This window comes from Ciconia boyciana, chromosome 1, assembly GCF_034638445.1.
Source record: "Ciconia boyciana chromosome 1, ASM3463844v1, whole genome shotgun sequence".
NCBI lineage: Eukaryota > Metazoa > Chordata > Aves > Ciconiiformes > Ciconiidae > Ciconia > Ciconia boyciana.
In genome coordinates this window covers 50,322,612-50,347,084 of record NC_132934.1, presented here as the reverse complement: position 1 = coordinate 50,347,084, position 24,473 = coordinate 50,322,612, and the positions used below count along the sequence as shown (strand labels likewise).

The following is a 24,473-nucleotide window of genomic DNA, read 5'->3' as shown; positions in this document are numbered from 1 at the left end:
GCGAAAACCTGCCAGAGCGTGCTTAGCACTGTGGACACCGCCAGCCCGACGGCGTGGAAGCCGGCGTGCAGGCGTTCGGAGGCCCCCGGGCCCTCGGGCCCGCAGTCCCCCGGGCAGAGCCCGCTCCCGCGGCTGCCGACCCGCGTCCCGCCGGCGCGGGCCCTCCGCCACCACGGGCACGCGGCCAGGCCCGCAGCTCCGCTACAGCCACCAGCGCCCCCTGCCGGCGCGGGCGGGCGCAGGCGCGGCGGCGGCGCGGGCGGGCGGCGGCGGCGCGGGCGGGCAGCGGCCCCCACAGGCCGGCGGGCGGCGGTGAGCGGCGAGGGCGGCCCGCGGGGTTCAGTCGGGAGGGAGCGCTGCGCCTGCGGCCGGGGCAGCATGCCTGGCCTCCGCAGTGCTGCGGTTTTGGGCTTTACGGAGGTGAAAGCACTACCAGTCCGGAAAGCAAACGGCGGGTCCCGGAGGGCCGGCACCACCTCCCCGGTGGCTCCCACACGCCTCTTACCGACTTCCCCCCCCATCTGCCCACACCCACCAGCCAGCCGAGGGGCACCCGCGCCGCGCCGCGCCCCCCTGCCCGGGCCGGGCCGAGTCCGGTCAGGTCAGGTCGGGTGGCGTGGCGTGGCGTGGCGTGGCGTGGCGTGGCGTGGCGTGGGGTCGGGTCGGGTCGGGTCGGGCCCTCCGCGCCCCCCGCCGAGGCGGCCATCGCCCTCCGCGCCCCTCGCTCCCATAGGCTGGCGGCACCTCAGCGGCAGCCAATCAGAAGGCAGTCGTCAGGCGCTCCCGTCTATTTTTAGCATGCACGAACAGACGCGCCCACGGACACACGGACACACGGACGGGCAGGAGCGCGCGCACACTGACACGACCGAAGCGAAGGGTTGGAGGCATTGAGCTGCTGTGGCGTGGACTAAAGCCCGAGGGAGTAGAAGGGTGCTGGCAAGCAGCGTCAAACCCAGGCTGCCGTGCACCTTCCCGTGGAGGAAGAGGGGAAAAACCCAAACCCCAGTGCTTCAAGCAACGCTTTCTAAAGAAAATGTTGAAACAAAAAGTATTATGTTAAAAAATATTTTAATTGCAATGGCCCATCCCCCGTCCATCCCGTCCTCCCAGCTTTGCTTTCTCCAGCCTTGAAACGTTGAGGAGGGTGGCCCTGTGCAGCTGCTGCATGCAGAACGGTCAAAGTCACCACCGTACGTGCAGGTGGTACATGGCCTCTTGGACAAATTAGCAGCAGAAGGGAAAGTTTGGATTACTAGTATGGGCTAAATTCTGTGTCTTTTAAAGTTTATTTTGTATATCCTAGTTCAATTAAAGTCACCTGTAAGGTCGCTGGTTATCTCCGCAACTGATGTGCTTCTGATACATTGTCGGTCACTATTGAATAGATGCATAGGTTCTGGAGAAAAAAGATTAGACATAAACTCTTAGATAATACTTATATTGAGTACTTTGGAGGGTTCAGATATTTCAGATAACTGGAATTGCATTATTTTCCAGTTTCTCACAGAGGTCCAGATTCAACAGAATATTTTCATATATCCTTGAATTCAGAAGGATTAGACATGTGTTCAAGCATTCAGTGAAGTACAGGGATGAAGCAGGGCCCCTAGTTCAGGAAAGAAATGCTAAAGTACAGTAAGGAAAACTGTCCTTCTAATATTTAAATCAAGACTTAAAACAGTAAGAATGCAAATATATTGTAGAAATGTCAAGGAAAAATACTGGTCTTGCTAAGCAAGTTTTTAAGACCCTTGTATAAACATAAGGAGTTTAGATATCTGTCTAAATATATGGGTACTTAGCCACAGGTGATCAACTATTTGGGGGTTCGTGCATAATGAAGGATCGTAATAGCTTCTTGGGCTTTGTAGTGACCTGCTCACAAAAAATACAAAGAGTGGATGAAATGCAGACCTATCTGTGCAGTGAATCTGCAGCCCCCAAAAGGAGTAAACTGATCTGCAGGTCTTGTGCTGACCCTACAGCACAGGAATGGATTTCACTGCCCATGTGCACCAAGATAGGGTTTTGGACACCTTGAGAAGAAAATCTTGCAAAGTAAGACAGGCTCTCCAAAGTCAGCCAACAGCCATTCGTTTTGCAATGAAAAGTATTCCCTGACAAATCTTGCAATATCAGAGCAGAAATTTGCCCGGCTGTTCCTCGTCGTCACCAGCCCTTATGTGACGGTCAGTGTCAGGCTGTTCTGAAATCCTTGTCCTCATTACTCAATCCCCATGGATGCTTTTCAGTTGCCAGTAGGACATACCAAATCGGCAGCGAAACAAAAGAACAAAGTCTTCTGCGACAATGTTTGGATGCCATTTCAAAAAAGTAGCCTGTGGATTTAAAATCTACCCAGAAAAAAAATGTTGTTTATTCTGTCATTGCCAGAATATTGATATAGTCAGAAACATTATTTCAATTAAGTTTTTACATGCCATTGAACATTTTCTCTGTGTTCACGGGTTGTCAGTCTTATGTGCAGATTAAACTAAGTTCTCACAGAGGAAGTTCACGCAGCGTGAATTCCGTTAGCTTTGCTGATCCCATTATGCACCATAATGCGAGAGTGAAGATTGCTCTGCATAAATATTCATCTAGCATCTTTCAAGTTTTCACTTTTCATTCTGCTGCTGCCTGACCCTGTCTGCCACTTTTCTCTGAATAATCATTACTGCTGAGCAACCCATTTGGAGAAAAATGCATTTGCAAGACTAAAATATCCGAACAGCACTGGACTTGTGGATTGTCACTAGGACAGGTTGCAGCCCATTGCAATGTATAGCTGTGGACATTAAAATGATCTAACGTGCTATTTCGAATTGAAGTGCAGTTTTCTCTGCAGATGTCATGGCCTCTGGCTCACACAGAGGCCATACTGAACACGCAGGTGGCAGCACCCCAATTTTCACTCTGATCACTCCGAATCCAAATTACAAGTTTTTCTTGTTTTAATTCCAGTAGGTTTTGAATTGTATCAATGATTTTTTTAGTGCAGTTTCTATTGATCCCCAACCTAAAGGCTCTGCTTGTGCATTGAGATGAACTGGAATTGGTGAAAATAACATAAGTAATGTGATGTGTTTTTGTGGAGGCAAGGAGTCAAATAAAGGGCTTCTTCCCTTTCAAGTGAGTTAAAATGACTACGCATTAGAGGATTTAGCCCAAACATGATAAAATTGACCACAATTCTCTTGTGACTCCTCAACAGGTCCTGGGATATGAATGTCCATTCCCCACAATTGTTAATCTAGCCAGTAAAGGAAATTGCTGTAGTGGTCTGTTCCCAGATGTACTGCCTTGTGTTTCAGACTGTGTGTTTCCAGCACGCGAGAACAGGCACAGATTTTCTACGTGATCTAGGGCGATTGCATCCCCATCCCCCTCCACTGGCGTTGCAGTGTGTGGAGTGTACTTAACTGAGCATGTGATGGCTGTGCACATTAGCTGTTTGTTTTTGGGGAAGACTCTGCATGAGTTTGCCCTCCTCCCCCACTTATGCAGCTGAGTTACCTACATTTGGGAAAATCACAGAGTCAGCACTCCTGAAATGCGAGGAATGACCGTCCCTGGGAAAATCATTCTCCAGATCATGGGGTCTCACATCCATGTTTCAATGCCATGACTTCAGGGAGGTGAGCAAGATTAAGTTTTTCAGTGGCTCAGTCTGGCAATCACAGCTCCCTATTACAGAGCTCTCCTACAGAAAACCCACCCCACCACCCAAAGCAAGCAGCCGCCTGAGAAAGGCGAGAAAGGTGCATCCCCGCGGCCCGAGTGTGATGAGCCACTTCACAGGCTGCACTGCAGACCTTCCCGAAGCTTTCCTTGGGCAAAGCATCGGCGAGTACAGCCTGTTCTCCCATGCAGTGCTCTGAGACAAGCTGGCAAAGGGAGACACACTTTTCTACTTATAAGACGTTTACTTTTGCCAGGTATTATCATAACACCTTTTTTCCTTCCCTTTTTTTCATCCAGTCAGAATTCCCGTAGACATCACTTACATAATTTCCCTGATTATCAGCTTGACATCTTAATTGCAGAAACTGCACCAACAGGGAAAAGCTGCTAGATAGCAGGCGCCAATGCCACAACAGGTAAAAAAGAGTAATCATATTACTCCAGGAAGACCGAAGCGGTGAAAATATGCTCTCCTCGAAATTCAAGTTTAAACCAGACATATTTCCATGCTGAGTGAAGTGAGTGAAATCTCTTTCCAGCCAGACAGCTTTGATCCAGTCCTCCAGCAAAAAAAACAGTGCAGGGTAGAAACGTTAATGTGATGAAGGCAGTATGATTCAGAAAGGTCCATTACTGCCTGACTTTGGGCCAGCTGCTTGGCCCCGGTCCTGCACCGATGTACTTGCCTGTGTGCTCACACGGAGACTAACAGAAGCCTGGGCATCAAAGAAATGGGCCAGGCATTTTCCAGCAGAAGACAGGGCTGTTATTCTCTCTGTAAAGAGCTACTATGTTCATAACAAGGCCCCAGTCTCGTTTAGTGGGAAGTTAGAATGGCAATCATTTTCCCATTAGCAGTAGCATAATCCCATTTTTAATGTGTACTTCATATCCACAAGCCTTAAAATAGATCTTGTCTCTGTGTTTTATGATGACTGATGCTGACATTAATATCTCTCAAAGCCCTATGCCTTTTTCTAAAAGAAAATTGTCATGTAAAAGACCCTTGTTCTTCTAATTAAGATCAAATCATTTGTAGAGTACATTATATTTTGGACCTGTCACATCAGAGCGTATACATCACATTGACTTATGTGTGGTGCGGTCAATCAGCCATGTGAGTGAAGGATTATGCACAGGCTTTCTGGATGCTTTGGGGCTTGAACCCTGCGAGCAGTAGATCACAGATGCTTTCTGTCACGTATTAATAGCTGGCTCAGCACGAGGACTGGAAGCCCAGAGCTCCCATAAATGCTAAAAACATTTCACCTCCAGGACTTAGAATGCATAACTTAATGTGCCAGTGAAACACTCTGGAAGCTGCTTTTCTTTCTTCTCCAAGCCACTTTTAAAAGGACTTCAGGTTCAGAAAAACATTAACATGTCATAAAATTTTTAAACTGATGTGACAATCTGTGATTGTTTTATTTTTGCAATGGAGGCATAGCAACTATTTCCACAGGCAAAAATACATTGTTTCAATCATCTAAAGACAAACTCACCTATTTGGTGTTCCTGATTGAGCAGTAAGAGATGAGTAAACCTGGCCTACCCTTAATTAAAGCAGTTGTTGTACAAACCTATGATGGTTTGCCTTTAAAATGTCAGTGGAGTGAAAGTGATTTCTCTAATGGAGTCCCTGGTGAACTGACAAGGCAAGTCCTGAGCCACCGCAGCTCGCCGTGAGACCTTATTAAGGGCCACATGCTAGACTTTGGAAGAAGAGAGGGACTACAGAGTGGGTTTTTTGCAGTTGTTAGTGCAGGTTTAGGAGGGGATTAGTCTGACCAAACTGGACTCATTTTCAGCGTTGTCTTGCAGGATGTCCTTACCTATGTGCAACCTCAAATGGTGGAAGCATTACTGATAAGCATTTATCAAAAGAAGAGATTGAACTTTTGGGAGCGTTCATTTTGGTGCTAGAAATAGAAGCTAATTTCCTCTGCTCTGTGCTACATCTGAACCACTTCTGAAAAGCAGTTCTTTGATGGGGAAGGCACATCCCCTGAGGAAATCCAGAGATCCACATTCAGTCCCCTTCCCTGATACACAGCCAACAGATCTGGCTACATCAGCCGATCTGGTCAGCTTCGTATTCTCCCCGTTTGTGAGAGCATGGTAATGTGCTCTGCCTTAAGGCAGAGTTCGATAGCATTTACGGTACAATCATGGCAGTGGAACAATGTAAAGATGGTGATTGATCCCGTCCTTTCCCAGCCACGGCTCATGTCCAAGGGTGGACTAACCTGCCCTTAGTGTCAGTTCTTATCCAAGTTAACGAGTCTGGGTTACTGACTGCCCCTAGCCACAGGTTTGAGCTCATATTCCAGCCCCATTTCTCCATCCAGCAGAGTCTGGAGTCCTTTGCTTCTTTGGTGCTGCTGCCAGTTCAATAGAGCCATCTGTAATGGTCCTTTAGACCTGAGGAATAACATTTGGGCCTGTTCCTGTTTTGAGTGACGTGGAGAATTTTTCCTGTTACACAGGATACCTACAGATGCAGTATCTGTGGGGTACTTGCGCTCTGTGGGGGGTGCAGCAGCAGATTCTGCCTTGGGGGTGTGATTTGACTCCTCCCTTTCTTTCTTGCCAATGCTTCTTTTAACCAGAGAATAGTTAACCTGCCTTACCTCTCTCCCTGTTCCCTCAGTGCTTTGATGCATGCTTTTATGAACTGAGGAGGAGGTAATCAGGTCTCTGGGCATATCCTTCCTCTGTCTGCAGATGGCTTTCGGCAGAAGCAGGGCACACAACCCGATGTGGGTTAGAAAAATCATGCTGTACCATATGGCAGAAGCAGCTGTACACCAAGGTAACATCTGAGATGAAGCCCAAACCCATCCCTGTCGCCGGTGGTGCTGTGGCTCTGGCAAGCTCGCTGGTGTGTGCTGGCTTCTGGCCTCCCCCTTCCCCAAAACGTCGTCTTTTAGCTGCTGCCAGGGGCACAGTCATTGGACTTGTTTTTCGTTCTTGCTGCTGTTCCAGGTCAATAGATCCCACGTTCTTCCAGCTCTGTGAAAAAATAAATGGTCTCCCAGAGCTGCATCGTCTCCTTGTTTTTCCTTCAAGATTACCATCAGCAAGTGAACACACATTGAAACCATTCATATTGATATAGTTTCTTTTTTTAACACTTTTAAAGCTTTTTTGGTTTCTACTTTCTCTTAGGATAGGTTTATGCATTATGGCGACCAACTAGTTCAGACCCTGTTGTGTGGCTTTGCAGGTGTTTAGCCAAGAATTAGAACAATAATTATGTAAATGCAGTCTTCTTTTCTGTGACTTTCAGTAGCATTTTTGCTGTGAAGTGACACATCTGAGAAGGAAGCAGTCTGTTTTAAGAATAATGCTTACACTAACAGTGAGAGAAATGCAATTGCAAATAATATTCAAGAAGTCAAATATATCCTGACCTCACTTGGCATATGAAGCTGTTTGCACAGCCCCAGTTAATGACTGGACAATTAATAACTTGATCCGTTGCTCCAAGAGAATGTGCAGTTAAATGCTCTCCGCACATCATTCATCTCTGAGTCCAGGTGACCTTTTATGATATTTTTGAAGAGATGACTACTGAGACCTCTTTTCATTCTCCCTCTCATTATATCTACTTGTGTCTTGCCTTACCTTAGAATTTAAGCCCTGGAAGAGAATGCTTTGTGCCCTTTGGATTTTTAGCTAGGTTGCCCCCTTCCTAGTATGAGCTACAACAAGCTTCACGTTGTAGCCATGTGAGACGTACCTCAGGGCATTACTAGAGCTCAGAAATTTGCTGTCGTGGGATGTCGGATGGAGAAGAATGGATATTTATAACAAAATGGGGAGAAAAATTAAGGCAGAAATCAATCAAACAAATGAACAACACACCTCCCACCCCAGCAAATATGACTCTGAGGTGTAAAAGGATTTAAAGTCCATTTATTTGTACAAATGAATACTCTAGTAAGGGATAGCATTTGAGGCTTTAATACTTCCCTTAGTATCTTTATGATTTGGAAAATGCTCTGTATTCCAAAGTGACAGGATCTCTCCTATATCTTGTATATGATTGTCATAAATTCATCTTATTGGCAGTTTTTAAAAGTGTGTTAGGGAGAAAGAACTCAGTATGTTGTTAAACAACAGAGACAGTCTGAAATTCATCAAATGAAAGATCACCTTAAGCTCTTGCTTTGAAGTTTCACCAGAGTTTTCCAGCTCATTTCCTACTGAAGGAAAACTTGCCAAAAGTACTCCCAGCAGAGATAAAAATTATTTGGCCCGCTGAAATCCACACACTTGGAGATTATCAGTAGATCAAAGACACAAGAGTCAAGCTGTGTGCTATAGACAATTTACATAAATATATATCACTGCCTATGCATCTCTAGCTAATTAATGCATGCATTACTTATGCAGGTAGCTCTAAGCAGGATGTGGAAAGATGTGCCAGTGAAATCTATAGTATGAAAAGCACATTTCAGGTGATTGCTTTAGACTTTAAATATTTGAGGCTGACCCTACCAGATTTGTTTTCTTCCTTTGGAAAATTTTCAATGATTCTTAAGTTCCTCTGTCAACTTTTTGGTGTTGTTGTTATTGTTAGGGGGTTTATTGAGTCCAAAGTGTCTCTTATGCTTTATTTTGTGATACAAGCGCATCTGGATGGTTTATCTTTCATTAGATCATGGTTATTTGGAAAGGGTACTTTGCACAGAAACAACAATAACTAAACCGGAGATTCTTATTAATACAAGTGTTTGAACTGATAACAGGCCCTGAAAGCTTAGTTTCTTTTTCCTTCATTAATTTCCTCCTGTGGAAGGAGGGTTTTGGTAGAGATAAGCCTTTCAGAGCAGATGTGTTTGCCTTGTACTGTCCCTCCTGCCCTGCTGTGGCTGATGGCCTCATCACCAGTGGGTCAGTGCGGGAGCACAGGGCCGGGGTGGTGGGGACCAGGGAGGAGGAGGCACAGGCTGCCTCTGGTCCCCACCGTCTGACCAGACCCCACATGACAAAGCAGGTGCTGATAGCTGTCCTTGCTTCAGCCCATAGGCCTGCCCCAAACACAGCACTTTAAATAATGTTAAGCAGTGAAACATTGAGCAACATCTACCAGGCAAAAGCTTGCAAAGCAGCACAGGTCAGGATAAAGAACCTGGGGCTGCTCCTCCTGCCCACTGCAGCAAAGTTCTTGTCCTCTGCTGGGTATGACGCTCCTCACTCCTCGTGGAAGTGGCATTTGCAGAAGTCTCTTCGGTGGAGCCAAACATTCCACCCGCATATTTCAGCTCTAGGGAGGGCTTTAGCAGAGTGTGCTGAGGGATCCAGGTACACACCTGCTACAGAGGCGGAGGGACGCTTACTTTAACACTGCATTTTCACGTCACGGACTGAAAGGTTTTGTTTTCAACAAACTAGTGGGAAAAATCACACACTAACACCTTTCTAAGTCGCCACAAAATGGAATTGTCTCGGTCAGCCCAAGCGCAGAGCCTGCAACCCATTTCACAGTATCCCAGACCTTCGTCCCTGGCTGGGTGTTGAGAGCATATGTAAGGAGTCAGAAATAAAATGGATAGGAGCAGAAACAAAAAGTAATCCTGCTTGAGGTGAAAATCTCAAGGTGGTGTGGTGTGAAGCCACTCTAAGTGCCTCTTTACTGATCTGTAAAATTACAAGCGCAGCATACAAAGCTCATCAAGACTTCCTGCTCTGTGTAGTCAATCCTGAATTTTTTCTCATTACTCACTATGTGTTTGTTTGTTTGTTTGTTTGTTTTTAGTTACTGCATTTCTCTTTTCAGGATAACACTGTTTTGTCATATTTCAGTCTCAGTTTCTAGGCCTGTTTGCTACACACGGCCAGCTAAAAATAAGCTGCTTTTCCCTTGGATGTATTATATAAATTCAGTCCTTAGCTGTTACACAGTGCTTTCCAGATGATGCTGAGTTGATTTCACATCTTGTGTAACTTTGATGACACCAACAGAGACAGAATATGTTGATGGGTTTTTCCAACAAGAATTTGTATCAAATCCTTCTCTCTTGTCGTTCCCCAGATCACAGCCCAATTTAAATGTATTTAAACCATACAATGGGCCCTCAATCTTTTTTGATATGGTTACTATCATTGCATGTAAGACAAATTTAATTTTCATCCCTGGAAATTGCTTTTGGATATCTGTGATATTTAAGCCAGTCCTGAAATAAATGTTGCAGTTTGAGCTGCCACAGGATATTATTCTGGCAGTTGGGGCTGCCCTCCCACAGCCTTGTTTGCCCTGTCAGATCCTCCTGTGGTATTCCCGTGTTGCTACTGGGGACCGATGTGTGCTACGTAACATGCCCGTCTCTGGCCTGTGCATTTCTTTGTGGAAAGGACCGGGTGAGGTTCCTCGGCATGTTTTATACAACTGGTCAAAGCAGCTGATCATAATGGCCTCTTGGTTTAAAATCTATTAAACAACTTCCTGCTTTGTTCAGATACTAATGTTAAAAAAAAAGAAAAGAAAAAGGAAAAAATATCTCAGTGGACAGCATCATTCCACAATGCAGAATATTGCTGTAAACCCAGGACTCGAAGAAGGAGCAGCAAGGCTGTGAGTGACTAGGGGCAAAACTGTGGAGAGGGCAAGGGGGAATGTGCGAGAAACAAAGTAATGATAGGATCAGATATGAGGCAAACCTTTCCTATTCATTGGTAAAAAGGAGTTATCCTAAATATTATCAATTGGATTAAAGCTATACATATGCCCACGCCTGAGCTGTTTCCAGTTAGATCAATAAAGGACAGAGGTGCCTGTGAACTACCTCACTGGTATGTAGATCTAAAACTGGTATCCTTGAGATGCTTGCTCAGCTGCTGCCCAGGTCCCTGTGCCCCTTTATCTATGGTCTTGATAGGCACTCACAGAAAACACCCACAAAATACATCATCCAGTAAAAAGCTCAGGGCTTGTTGCCAGCTCCGCAGGCTCATCTGCTAGAGGGCTCACTGGGGTGTGGGTCCAATTTTTGTTGAATCCTTGGCCTGCAGGAATAGAATTTATTCAGCTCCAGACCATCTGTTGAAACTTTTCCATGCGGCAATAATTAAGTAATTATTAGGGCAGAGAAAGCATGAGTCTATGGCCTGGGGACAAGGATGGGGGTGGCTTGACTCCTGCACAAGCTCTGTTGAACACTAAATGTAAAATACTCAGACGCTTGCGAGAGCAGAGTTGGGAGCCTTGTCTCTCCTCTGTTACTCAGAATATCCTTTTTGCTGGAGCATCCACCTGGGGCCTTTGAGGTGGACCTTCAGGTCTCCACAGGCACCAAAGAGGAACATAGCCCAGGTCTCCCTCCTGCTGGACAGGAGAGCTAACCAATGAATCACTGTGCAAAAGGAGATGTCCTCCTTCCTCCCCCTTGGCTTTGTGTGACGGGCAGAGATCAAGGTCAGTGTTCGAAATCATCATCTTGAGACCGCCACCTCCTACAGCCCCAAGTAACACCTTCTCGCAGAGAAGAATCTCAAATAATACACCCGAACTTCTATAGTGCAGGCATATCCCCACTCAGTCCATGGAGTTTTCTGCTTCTGTTCGTAGGATACCTCAATCTTTACACTGAGTTCAGTCTGAAGTCATGAGTTCAGAGGCTCGTCTACTTCTTCTGACAGCATCAACTGGTCTAATAAAAGATGCTACTTCACTCTCTGAGACCTCCTCACTTTATTGGGGTCCTACCTGCCTAAATCAGAGCTCGGGATATGACCAGGCAGTTTGGACACAGAGGTAATTTTGTTGATATGGATCATAATACTCTTGGCATTGCCAGTATCAGACAGAAATAGTACATGAAGGTGCATTCAAAATCATTTTGTTATTAGAGGTTTGGTTTTACAAACCTTATTAAAATTGCTTTTTGTTAACCCTGACATCCCTGACATCAGAAGCTGTATCATATGACCAGAAAATACATTTTTGATAGAGCAAATGCAGTCCAGATTATTAGTGAATGAATGTACAAACTGTCAAATCTTCATGAATTAATTAACCTCTAAGTACACTGAGGAGTGATGGAGTCAACCCACTTGTCATAGAAATTCTTATCCTGAAATTACAGAACTGGGGACATAAACAGAAATATTAGAATGAACTGATATGCTTCAATAACTTTTACTCCCATTTTCTCCAGTAATTTATTAAGTTATTTGCAAAGTTTTTTTAATTTTTATTTTTATTTAAAATCTTCCTATTATGGCATCACTGTAAATTTTTCAAAGGCTATTTGAGATATAAAAGCCAGATTTTTTTTCTTTTCCCCACTAAAAGGAAGGTAACAGGAGTACGTTTAGTAATTGTAATATTTGGTTGGGACTATATTATATTTCAATAAAAGGCAGGCTCTCATATAACCCCAAAATTTTAGGCCTAAGTCTCATTTTTGAAAGTTATTTAATACTGAGGAACCTCCCCCCCCACCCCGTATGATATCTAGTCTTTCTCTGTGGATTATCAAGACCTACAGTGACCACATCCCAAACACTGCCTGACATACAGCTTGGGAGATGGCCTGCAGAGCATACAAGACCCCACATGTATGGCATTTGTCTATGCTATAATATATGCCTGAACAGCCTTAGGGATGCTGCAGGCTATCCCTGATGCATATACAGGGCTGGAAGGCAGGCAGATCAGGAGAAACTTGTTTACTTCTATTCCCAAAATTAAGTGTTGAATACATGCCGCCATGAGTTTCAGAAATATATTCTGCATATCTCTGGCCAGTAAAGTGTCCCCCATTCTAGTGGCTCTGTGAATATGGAATGGCTGAGAAAGTAGCCTGCTATAATATATTGTTTGGAAGAATTAATTTAAGTGATTTAAGTTGAAATAAAACTGCCTTCTTCATACTTCTACATAATACCTGCCCTGATATTGAAATACTCAAAACCAGCATGAAAATTAAGAAAATAGTGATTTTTGGTTTTTTTTCCTCACTGTTTCTCTGTTGCAAAGCTGAGGCCGGGAAGCCCTGCAAATATAAATGGCACATCCACAGATACCATTGATCAGTGACAGTACTGGCTTGAACATCCACCTTAGGGAAGCTGCTGAATTTGGGGGGGGACCTTATTATTTAATCTGAGCAAAAGCTAGTTTTCAGAATAACTGAAAACTTTAGCCTCCTGTTGTTTACTAATGCTCTCTGCTTCCTATTTCTGAATTAAAATGTATGGAGAAATGGAAATGATTTATTTCAGGATGCAGTCTGGGACCCATGTGGGAAATTATGCAGCCTCAATTTTATCTAAGCTGTAATAGGTCAAATTTTATGTCTCTAAGGCCTCAGTGACATCTGACATCACTGAAGGCTTAGTCCATTAGTACAGGTAACTTAATAGACCACTGGATGTCACCCTTGCTCTCCCCTGAAGCAAACACACAGCAATAAAAGATGAAGAATGTAGTTTTAAAGTTCTGGATACACTATGAGGTGATAAACGGCAGGTTATGACCAGAATATGGATATTGTAGGATAATTTATATGTGGCACATGAAAGGGTCTGCTACTAAGGGCTTATATTCCCTCTTACATGAAGAACTCTTTGAGGTCAAGACTACTATTTATTGAATTATTTCTAGTCCCTCCAAAAGTGGCACTGTAAAGTTGCAGCCTGTAAAACCTACTCTAACTCAAGTAAAATTTGCAGTTCAACATAGGGAGTCGCCACCTACTGATTTTGTACGTTATGGAACTTCTGCATTTTGTGTAAGTTAAACTTGAGTTTCATTTAAATAAAAGGAGGTGAATAGCTTGTAAGCTCTTTATAGGACAAGCTGTGTCTGCCACCTTCTTGCCATTACCATCAAATTCAAATACTGTCTAATAGCAATAATCCAGATGTTCACAGTTGTTTCAGCAACTTCTGCAGTAGCATCCTTCCAAATAATTTTTACTCTTGTCACTCCTCTATGCTTTTGCTCATAACTGACTACTGTTTCATCACTGTCAAGAAAAGTCCCATAAACCCCAGGAACATATGCTACATGTGTGTGGGAAGAGCGAGGAAGAGGAAGACACTTAGCTCTTGTAAATTGACCTAGCTCCTTCTGAGATGAACAGATGACAATTAACATGAGCTAAGAGCTTGCCCCAGGAAGTTTAAATAGACCTGTGCAAACTTTGCCTCTCTGAGACATCCTCAGGCACTGCTGGCTGGTTGAAGCTATCCAGGAATGTGTAGTTCTCTCAGGTTCCTCAGTCTGACTGCAAACAGGGATGGCCTCTCAAGGAGTGTTTTGCTCATACTCTTCACTCATAAATCATCCTGTGAGAATAGCATGGTCCTCTTGAGATAACTGTAATTTGGTGAGTCACCATCAGGAAGACAGAAATGAAAGATCAGAGAAGAGCATTGGCTGGCACACAGAAATGTTCATTAAATACTGCAATTATCCTTGTGTGTGAGACACTGTCCCAAGTGAAGAACTATTTATCAGTTGCTAGCACTCTAGTTGTTGAAGAATGTTATTTTTTTATGTAGCCATTTTTATGCATAAACATAAATGTCTTTTACAAAAGAAGAAAAGCAGAAGTCATTGAAAATGGCTTCTTGTGAAGAATTTTTATCAAAACTTAATTCTGATTTCTGAGAAGAGACAAAAAGATTCATCAATTTTCAGAGACAGGGGAGGGGTAGAACAATCTATAAATTTGGTTACCCAAGGTCACACAAAGAGTGAGATGAAGAATTGGAAATAGCATTTTACCGTCCCATTTTACAGTACCAAGTATACTGAGCAGCCCATACTGTAAGAATTTGGTAGTTCTTAAGACTAACATATTATACATAGCCAGGAGCTGTGAAACCTCCCAGACATGAGGCAATCTAAAATAGCTAAGCCAGAAGATGATAAAAAGACAAAATATCCTGTATAAATTCAAAAAGAAAACTCAAATCTTCTGTGCTTCCTCTTGAGTGACATTAAAACAAGAATGAAGAAATAAGAACTATGGTGTAGATGGTGGAAAAGAAAGAGAAGAAGGAAAGTTAAACGAGTCTATGCAGATTAATGGGACAGTCCAAAACCAACAGAATTACAGGACTAGAACATAGGGCTTGACAATAATGAGAAAGAAGCTATAGAACAATCATATTTAGCCGAAGTGTGTCACTGGTAATGAAAAATTTGTACTAAATCCTTTTGCATTTTTCCTAAATGTCTTCCATTAAATATATTTGTTACATTAATGTGAAATCTTACAAATTGTATAATCCTATAAGTGGTATCTATTGCCATTATATTTCCTAAATCTCAGTATAATACTTAGATTCTCAGGATTCTGGCTTTTATTTGTACTCTTCAATTCTTTCTTTGCCCACTAGATGGTACTACCAGCTTTAAATCACCATTCAAGGCTGAAATTACGAGGTGGCTTTGTTTCAGCATTTCATCCCAAATCACAGGCATCAAGGACTACATTATATTTTGCAGCTGCCCCAGCACAAATTCACTTTAACTCCGCTAGTTCTACATCAGTTTCTGTAGGAACATCCATGGATAGCCAAACAGGCATTGGTGCCAGACCTTAAAATGAAATGGAACTGTTTCAGTCAAGTAGAAGTATTTGCAAACAGGCCTTGTAGTTACTAACCTCATACAGTGGATTACAGTTAAAAGATATTCAGCCTTTTTGGCTGCAAACAACTTCTTCCTCAAAACTGACTTTCACCTATAAACCACAAAAGACACAGATGTCTTAACTTTCTTACAGCTGAAAGGGCATTATATTTATAATTTGGATTAATTAGCCCTTTCATTATAACTGTGCTGTTTTGTAGCTGGAAATTTCAAGTAATCTAAATTTAATATGAATACCTGAACATGTTTAATTGGTAAACTTTCAGAAAATAAGAAAAGATCTGATTTCTGTATTGGTCTTACATATTGTCTGTTTTACCAGCCATCCCCATACCTATGGACTATGTGTCTGTTTCTGCAGATACCCTATAGGGATTAGCAGAAAAGAAGCCCAGATTTGCTCTCTGGAGAAGAAGGACTAAGCCATCATTACTAAACCTTACCCTCCGTTCTTGGTTAGAGAAAATTTACTCATCGAGGGAATGAAAGCTGGTTCTATGACTCTTAATCATAATGGACGTAAATGATTTTCAAGCCATGGAACTTAGGGGTTTTAAGCAGCAATGAGAGACAGGGGAAAAGTAGAACTCAAGAATCAACATGAATCTTCCTGAATTGTCACTGCCTTGGGGTAATGGAAGAGATATGACATCTGCAACTGGAAGGAACATCCATGCAGCGTGACCAGCCACGTGGTCCTACATATACAATGCACTAGGAAATATCATGGACCGCATGCTATCTGAGCAAAGGTTTTGTTTGTCTTTTCTACTCCCAAGGGTTATTGCTGCAAGGTGCTATGGAAATGAGATGTTAGTGAATGGAAAAATCAACACAGTTTGTTAAAGGAAAAACATTAAGAAAAGAAAGAAAAAGGGCAGAAATTAATATTTCAGTGGAATTAATATTCTGTGGCATTGGAAAGGGAGCAACAGAGTCAGGAAGCAAAGAGAGGGTCACCAATTAAGTATCCTCCAAAATATCCATCTTGTAGTGCTTTAGTCTTTCCAACAATTCACGGAGCTGATCCATATCATTTTCACAGTGAAATTAATCCATTGGCTTTGGAGAAAGTTAATAAATTGCTCTTTTACGTGAAACTCTCAAATGTTGTTATTCTTTGGTTTGACTGCTATATCCCCTGTTCTTTGTGAAATTAGATCCATGACATAACCTTCCTCTAGATGATTCACTTCAGCAAACATAGCATTTCCTTACGCCCCTGCTTTCCTTTCCCCTGTTCTGTGCTCCCCACAACACAATCCATTTCTTGTGGTTTGTTTAATTTGTGTAGTTTTACCACTAAGCAATGGTTACATTTGGCCTGGAATGATGTAAAGAAGATGACTGTGCCTTGTGCAGAGAAATTGAAGCAGATTATGTGGCATAGTAAGAGATTATATTCTTTCAATCAGAGAAGACATGAGCCTCCAATTGAAAAGTAAATACAGAATGTTATTCTGAGAAGTACAAGAACACTTGAATCCAGGCAATATATTTTTTAATTCCATTTCTGGTTCTTAGAGTCTGTTAAAGGCGAATCAGTCACTCAGCTAAAAATGTGAATCTCCTTTTGAGGTGTGGCAGACTTGATGTTTATGACAGCCAAAATAATTACTCTTTTTAGGAATATTTTAAACTTATACATAGATAATAATTTTCTGTGTGTAAAAAGTGTTCTACGGAGTACTTGGTTTCTATACTCACTGTTGTTTGCTTGTATTCTGTAAAAAGACTTATTATGGGAAAGTATTAGGAGAAAGAAAACCATCAAAACAGAATTTCCTACTGGATCAGTAACACTGACCTTGATTTTCTTGCTCAAAGGTTTTACGAGCACCTGTCTCACACAGGAGTCATACCTTTGCACTGCAGCTGTAGTATAATTCTTGGAAGTCAATCTGTAGAACACAAGATAGAAATTAAGTCCAAATTCATAATCATTGAAATGTCGTCCCCAAGCTTAGAAGAGAAACAAATGAACAAAACCAGCTGAAGTCAGAAATGTTTAAAATTCTGACCATCACAAGTTGGAAATTTGTGCGTGATTTATTGCCTGGGTATGCTATTCACAAATGAGAAAGAGTTCACTCCTGGGAAGTTCCTTTTTAGTTTGGAGAGACTTCAAGGCCACCTTAAAAATACGTACACCTTGTTATTCATTAGTTTTCCATCTGCCTGTATTGGGTATGTTCAATTCATTATGTACCATTAATATAAAGAGGATTTCAAATTCTCTTGTCAGAGTTGGATGGATTTTATAGGTAATTTTCCATTGATATATATTTATGTATTTTAATGACATCTTCATATTTCCAAGAATGTAGTGATGGATCTAGCAATGCGGAAATGGCTCCAGACATTGGCTATCATTTTATGTACCTGTGGTCTAGTGCAACTGACAGGATCAAGGCATTGGCAAAGAAACCAGAGGGATTTCCATCCAATGAGACACCAGCACAAGCTCCCTCTCTCCTTTTCTTTATGACCTGCTACATGAGCCAAGACACAGTGGAAACAGTTGCTTAATGGATGGCTTTACCTTTAAGCAGTAGGACAATGTGTGCTGCTCAAAGCAGATTTATGAAGGTATTGTTAAAAGATGACTGTACTTGCATTAATGTTTCCACAGTAATTATTCCAGGAGAAGCTGAAGCTATTGTGGACTGAGATAGTCTCATTGAACAGAAGCACATAGAAGAAATAAAAGAAAAAAGACCTTGTAAATGTATTTTCCAGACCAAAAAATCAGTATCACTGTTACTTCATACATTTGTTTGGCTTATTTTCTGAAGTTTCTGTCCTAAAGGTTCAGGTTATTGTTCGACCACCCAGATCCCCCACCTGAACAGGCTGAACAATTAGCATCAAGATATAGAAGAATATTTCATTTAAAATAGAACTTGGATCAGAGATAACCAGTTTATCAGGATGTTGAGAAGAAATGTACCCCAATCTGAGCTGACAGAGTCTATGAAAATAGCCCAGTGAAACAGATAACTTCTTGGCTCTCTTAACATGGGAGTTTCACGTTCTTTAGCTTATGCTTATGTGGTTCATTAAAAATAACCCCCTAAAAGTTGGGTCACAGACACTGAGATTGGTTATAGCCTGCACAAGCAAGAGGTGGTGTGATCACATTCAAAGGGTTGGCCATTATCTGTAGTCCAGTGTCTCTCCAAGGGTCCTGAATTTACCAGTCTCCAAAATGGGTAGAATGTGAAGGAGTGGTTTGGCAGAATACCACTGAAGGAAGGTGCATGATGCTTCCCTGGTCCAGGAAGTGTTGTGCCTCTGATACTTTTTATGAAAAATAGCACACGTGCTCTCATCAGTTGGATTCTAAACAGACAGACTGAAACAGTAAGAAAGGATCAATATATCCTTCCCACCTTGGAAGATAAGGGTTCAAGAAAACTTGTACAACAATGCTTTCTTCATTATGTGCAGCTGGTGGATTTGGCAAACTGAGCTTGTCTTTGACAAAGCAGACCTTATAGCTTTTACAATGCCATCTGGAGACAGACCTTTCATCACCTTTTGTTTGGCGCTAACACACTACTTACTCTTCCAAAGGGGAGAAATGAATCAGGTTCTGCAGCATCCAGTATTTAAGTTGACTTTTTGTTCAGGAAAGACAATATAAGGCTAAAGACAGTGATGGAAAGCTGCTGAAAGTTTTTACCCAAACTTCAAAGAAAATAACAACTATGTATGCCCTTACAAATCCAACTATAGTTCTTAGAAAATGTTGTTGGAAAAGAGAATAAAAGGTCTGATCTAAAGGAAAGGTATAATTAAAGTAACTTTTCTTCTAGCTTCACCATAATATCTCATGGTATTCCTTAGTAAGATGGAATTTTGATCTGTAAATTTCTCTGTTGGACATTGGCTGAAATATAGGATGGTGCTCCTGAAAGTCAGATGACTTACTGACCACAACCCCATCGGTGGAGTTACATGGCGGTTCCAGTTGTAGAAGCCATTTGAGCCATTTCAGTCTCAGGGAGGTGCCATTGCAGTCACGCGTTTGGACATCTGTGGTATTTTGTTCAGCATTCAGAACACGTATGACCAAAGAAAGAAAGATGATGGGCAAACCCATGGCTGTGTGAGTAGTTCACAGACACTTTGTGCATTTATCCTTTGAGAAAATTCAGGCAGGCCTGCTTCAGAATCTTCTCTACTTCTTGGATGGTAAATGACTTGGACAGCCTTGCTATGCTAGGCACGATCCAACATTATGCCTTGACATTTGGCAAAGAGTAAACAAAAAAAAATGGAATTATTTGGTAGACTTCTCTGTGTGCCATTTGTCCTGGTTAGCTGACAGATGGGGAAAAAAGAGGAGAAAGGGAGGGCTGGGTTAGGATGGCTCCTTAGATCGTTCATAATGATTCATACCTGAATTCAGTGCCTAGAGGGAAGCTTCAGGATATCAGTACAAAGGTTAGACCAAACAGGTAAATATATCTCTGTAAGACATCCATAAATCTTTTCCTGTGGTAGAAAGAAGAAGAGAATAAAGTAAGTGAAGAAAAAATTCAGTGAGAGTACATGAAATCAAGCAGAAGGCTGAAAGGGAAGACAGAGTGAATTAGTTTAGCAGTCCTTAATCACTACTCAAAGACAGGCTTAATAGATTTGGTCAGGGACTTTGGTGAAATCAGAACTACTTGTTACAGTTAATAAAAACTAAAGCCAAAACCTGAAAACCAAAACCTGAAAACCAAATAATTAGAAATGGTGAAATTGCAAAGTCTGTATCTCAAACTAAGTTTCCCAAAGTTTGGACTAAGGCTTGGATCTGGTTTTGTTCCATGTCTAATAAGTACAAGAGAGATGATTTAATGTGTCAGCTGAGCTGTAGTCTGATAACAAAATAAGTCATATTATGGCCAATATAATCTTTTTTTTAATCAAGGATCAAAAACTTCTCTGCTTAAAGCACAAGTTTTTCTAATTTAAATAGCTCTGCTAGTGTGTGATCCCTCCTACATGTTTTCACATAAAGGAGGTATTTTTTTATTCTTAAAATACATTAAAACAGTTGATTTTGTAAGCTGATATTGTTAACAGATGAGTTTCTGTGCACCCATTCATTAGTCAACCTGGAGTTTATGTTTTTTGTTCATGATGTGAATTTGGTTGTTTTTTTTTTTTTCTCCTTTGAACTTGATAGATGCAAGAAAGCCCATTGTAAGATTATTGTTTTCTAGCATCAGCACAGAATGTATCTCTGGTCGTTGTTTGCCTGATAAATAGAGAAACTTTAAACACATGTTCTCACTGGTGAGCATACTGATCTAACTGATAGCAAAGTCTAGTAGATAGAATTTATTTACAATTTTAGCTCCAACTAACTCTTAAACCACAGGAGTTCATTGTGTTAAATCCTCATTTTTTATGAGTGCATACTTTAAGAATAAGGCCCCACTAAGAAGGAAAGTAGTATCTCTTTGAAGCTCTGGCATGCTGCTGAGCAACATTTAACAGACTGCTTTCTCCTGTCAGGAAGGTTAATGAGCTGCCTTCTCGGGAAGAAACTGAGTTAAATTTCTGGTTTCTTACTTGTTGGAGAGCAATTTTGTTACACCTGAAAGAGGAAAAATAAAATCTTTCATCCTGTATTCTGTTGTTGGCAAGACATTGACAGACACTGGGCAAATGGAACAAATTTGAACTCCAGACAGTTTCTTTATCTGACAGAGAAAAACTAAACTAAACTAAACTTAAATTACTATCTTTAGCCCTATTGACATATTTTACTGCTCTACACTCAAGAAATGTGGGGAAATGTGCTTCCCCACTCTCACACATGAACACTCACACTTTTCTTTATAGTTTTTGTGTTTCCGTGTTGCATGAAAGCCCGGCCCAGGACCAGGACTCTGCGACGTTAGGCACAGCATATACTGAGCAAAAAGGCATTTCTAGTCAAGGGAAAAATATAAATGGATTTATAGGAGAGAAATAAGGAAGCCATACCTGTTAATATGATATGTAGTGGCCTCAGCACACAGCAAGCTAAGCATTCCCAGTGCTTCAACTGCTTCAAAGACGAGATAGTAGGCTTTTAGGAGGAAGGGAAAGGGAAGCTATGTAGATTTATGTATGATTACTGGAAGCTCTTCCCAAGGATGTGGATCAAGTAGGAGAAAACGGAAAATGCTTGCTTGAAAAATTTGCAACCGGGCAGTGGAGACTGACTGCAATGGAAGAACATCACATCTGATGAAGTGGTGAAGGTGATGGATTGAACGGAGATAAACCATTAGGGGCTTCAAGAGTGAAGACGGGTCACTTGAATCATTTCACTGGAGTGGCTGTATGAACTTGTGTCAATCTCTGTATCTCACACATGGAGGCACTTACTTTTGTCAGCTTAACAGACCAATGCTTTCAGTTGCAGTTTGGAGACTTGTGGTTTATGACTCATCTGCCACAGTACTGCAGAGGTCCTAGGGATGGTACTTTCCTCCACAAACACCCCAGAAATCCTCCTGGACCTCCAGACTACAACTTTTTCTATAAAAGAAAGAAACAAGACTTCCAGTCCCCAGGAAACAAACTGATGTTTTTGAGGCCAATCTTCCTTCACAAATAGGAGCACAGACAGCTATGAGAATATACTCACCTGCCCATACTATGAACCTAGTTCTTGGGGACTTTTCTTTCCATATGGGAAAAATGCTGACTTGCCACAGGTACCTCTTGGAAGACTCACTCATTCACACGCTACCATCCTTGTCCTCCCCCCCACTCCCCACCACACCCTATGGCGTACGCATGCACAGGTCCCAGAAGGGAAACAACTAAAATAAATTAATCTTCAGGTTTTAGATACATTTCCATACTTTTTCATATTAGCATTGAGTCATCCTTAATATTATTTTCCCTCCATTATGTCAGTGACTTCTTCATAGCTGTGAAAAAAAGAACGGTAGACACTGGTGTGACCTCTCAAATTATTTTAGATTTGGAACTGAAAAGAGAATCAGATGTGTGTCCAGCTGGCTGGTTGAAAGCCAGTAGACCAGCATATACTTTCCATGCAAGGCTGTCTCATAAATCTGTTCTATCTGAAACTGACTCTGTCCTTCATCAGACTCCATTCCAGCCAAAACCACGAGGAGGAGGGAGCGAGCTGACACGGAGTACCAGGGGCTCTTCGCATGCTATATTTGCACAGATGTGCATGATTACACAACTCTTTGGCTCAAATAAAGGGGAGACTGAGTAACCGAAAGTGGAATACAGGTGGTCTTCTGCTCAAGCAGCCCCATATAGTTGCACTGGGTATCTCTGTCTTTCTGTCAGCAGAAGATTTCTCCTTAGTTGGCTCTTGAGGAGGTGCTAAATCCCAGAAAATCCTTTATGAGATTTATCAGTTGGATGCAAACCTTGGTCTAATGGGAGAGAATAGGTGCAGTGATAAAGCACTCAGAGCTGGAAAAGACAGCTGTGGCAAGAAAGCTGTATAACACACCATTTACGATGCAGAAAGCAGACACAGAATGATCTAGGAAGAGTTGCCACAGACTATATTTATTTTTGCTTTCCTGACTGACCCACAGGGATGATGTAGTCAGTGCTGAGTGGAAAGTGAGCAAGCATAGGCCTAAAATTTATTCTCTGAGGACTGATCAGTGGGGGAGGTGAGTCTGAGTGCTGATGACTTCAGCTAGAAGATCTCTCCAGGGTTTTGGAGCTTCTAGGCTGGCAGACTTGAATTTCTATCCCAGCCTTGGTCTTAAATCTTTTCTGTGCAATCTGAGACTATTCATGATGTGCAAAAGCAGAAGGCTTGTATCTGTCAGAGAGGTCCCTTCTGAAGGCCAGGGAGAACTCTGTGCATTGTAAAAAAATGTCAAGACATAATTTTACTGTAGGCCTTTAGCACGTTCTGGAAAACAATGTAAAAAGATGTGCTGTGATAAGAAACTAAGAGAAGTTTTGGAGCTAGCATGAGGACTGAATCGGTTATGAACTCTGCAGCTGGTCTGCAGTATGCTGACCTTCAAGTTGAAGAAATGTAAACTTATTGCATGGAGTAACATGAAAGACTGAATTGACCACAAACTCAATGGGGAGGGTAACTTGCTCTGTTTGACAGGCTAAGATTGAAGTTTGAACTCTTGAGCTGTTTGGAGGGCATTGGCATCAGTATAGTCAAAATTAGACTGGACAAAGTTACAACATGTGGAGCCAAAGTTGTCAGAGCGGAAGCAATTTATTATCCTAAGACTTCAATGAAGAGTCACTTTTTTGTAATGTTAAAAGACCCAGAACACAACACAGCAAAACAAAACCCCAACAGTATCTGAGCAATATTTTGCCAGAACTTGTATGTAGGGGAGGCAGGATCGAAGCTTACAGGAAATGTGAGAGTCTGAGGGGGAGGAAAGGGTGCAGTTGTCAATAGCAGTGAAGAAAAGTAAAAGGAGAGAGGATTTGTAAGGGGAGGAGAGAGGTTCAAATAAGATGAGCGTCAGCTGGCAGCAGACAGTCCAAAAGCAGTGTGTCAGGAAGACAGCTATGTACTGAAATGGGGAAGGGGATGGAAACCATGGGGTTTATTAGCATTCCGTTCCTTGGGGAAACAGCTTGGAAGGATAAAAAGACATCGGTGAAAGTGGAACTTCTTACTGTGACTGTGGCAAGGCTCATGAAAAGACATGTGGGAAGAGTATTGCCCCTTAGCTCAGGGGAAAAAAGACGTTGGGGGAATCTTTATGCTTCTTCAAACTGGGATATAACCTAAAGATGGTATATAGCTGTGCTTGAAAGTTTGCCCATGTAATAGGAAAGGCATGTCCTTTTTGGAAACTTGAAATTTTTTCACAGCTCAGAAAATCTTACAGCACTCCCCAGTTGCAGTGCAGTACTATCTCACTGGCAGGCAAGGTGGAAACTCTGCAACCACTTTTGAACAGAAAGCTTTGCTTTTCGCTGTGCCTCTGTTACTGCACTTGGATCAAGTCTGAGAACACGGAGATAATTTCCCTAGCCGATAAATGGGCTGTAAAATGAGGTTTACTCAATACTCCCATGCTTTGGAGTAGGGCTCTCTCCGACTCCTGGGCCTGTCTTTGGCTCCCTTTCACGGGAGATGCAGCACCACAAAACCCTGCACCTCAGCTGTGTAGCCAGATGGTAAGACAACAGGAAA

The 24,473-nt window shown here is 42.2% G+C and overlaps 1 long non-coding RNA gene across 3 annotated transcripts in view; it reads right to left on the bottom strand.

The window, feature by feature from the left end:
- The window catches only part of LOC140653260 (uncharacterized), a 40,120-nt gene extending 18,355 nt beyond the window's left edge, over positions 1–21,765 (bottom strand). Inside the window, exons 1-5 of one of the 3 annotated variants that reach the window (XR_012043067.1) lie at positions 21,290–21,765; positions 19,706–19,801; positions 17,109–17,202; positions 6,318–14,017; positions 1,322–1,399 (exon numbers count right to left, since the gene is read on the bottom strand). This is a non-coding gene — a long non-coding RNA (uncharacterized lncRNA). Of the gene's footprint in view, positions 1–1,321; positions 14,018–17,108; positions 17,203–19,705; positions 19,802–21,289 lie in introns of all 3 variants that reach the window. The other 2 variants (XR_012043066.1, XR_012043068.1) reach the window with 2 other exon arrangements.
- Between the last annotated feature and the right edge of the window lie 2,708 nt (positions 21,766–24,473).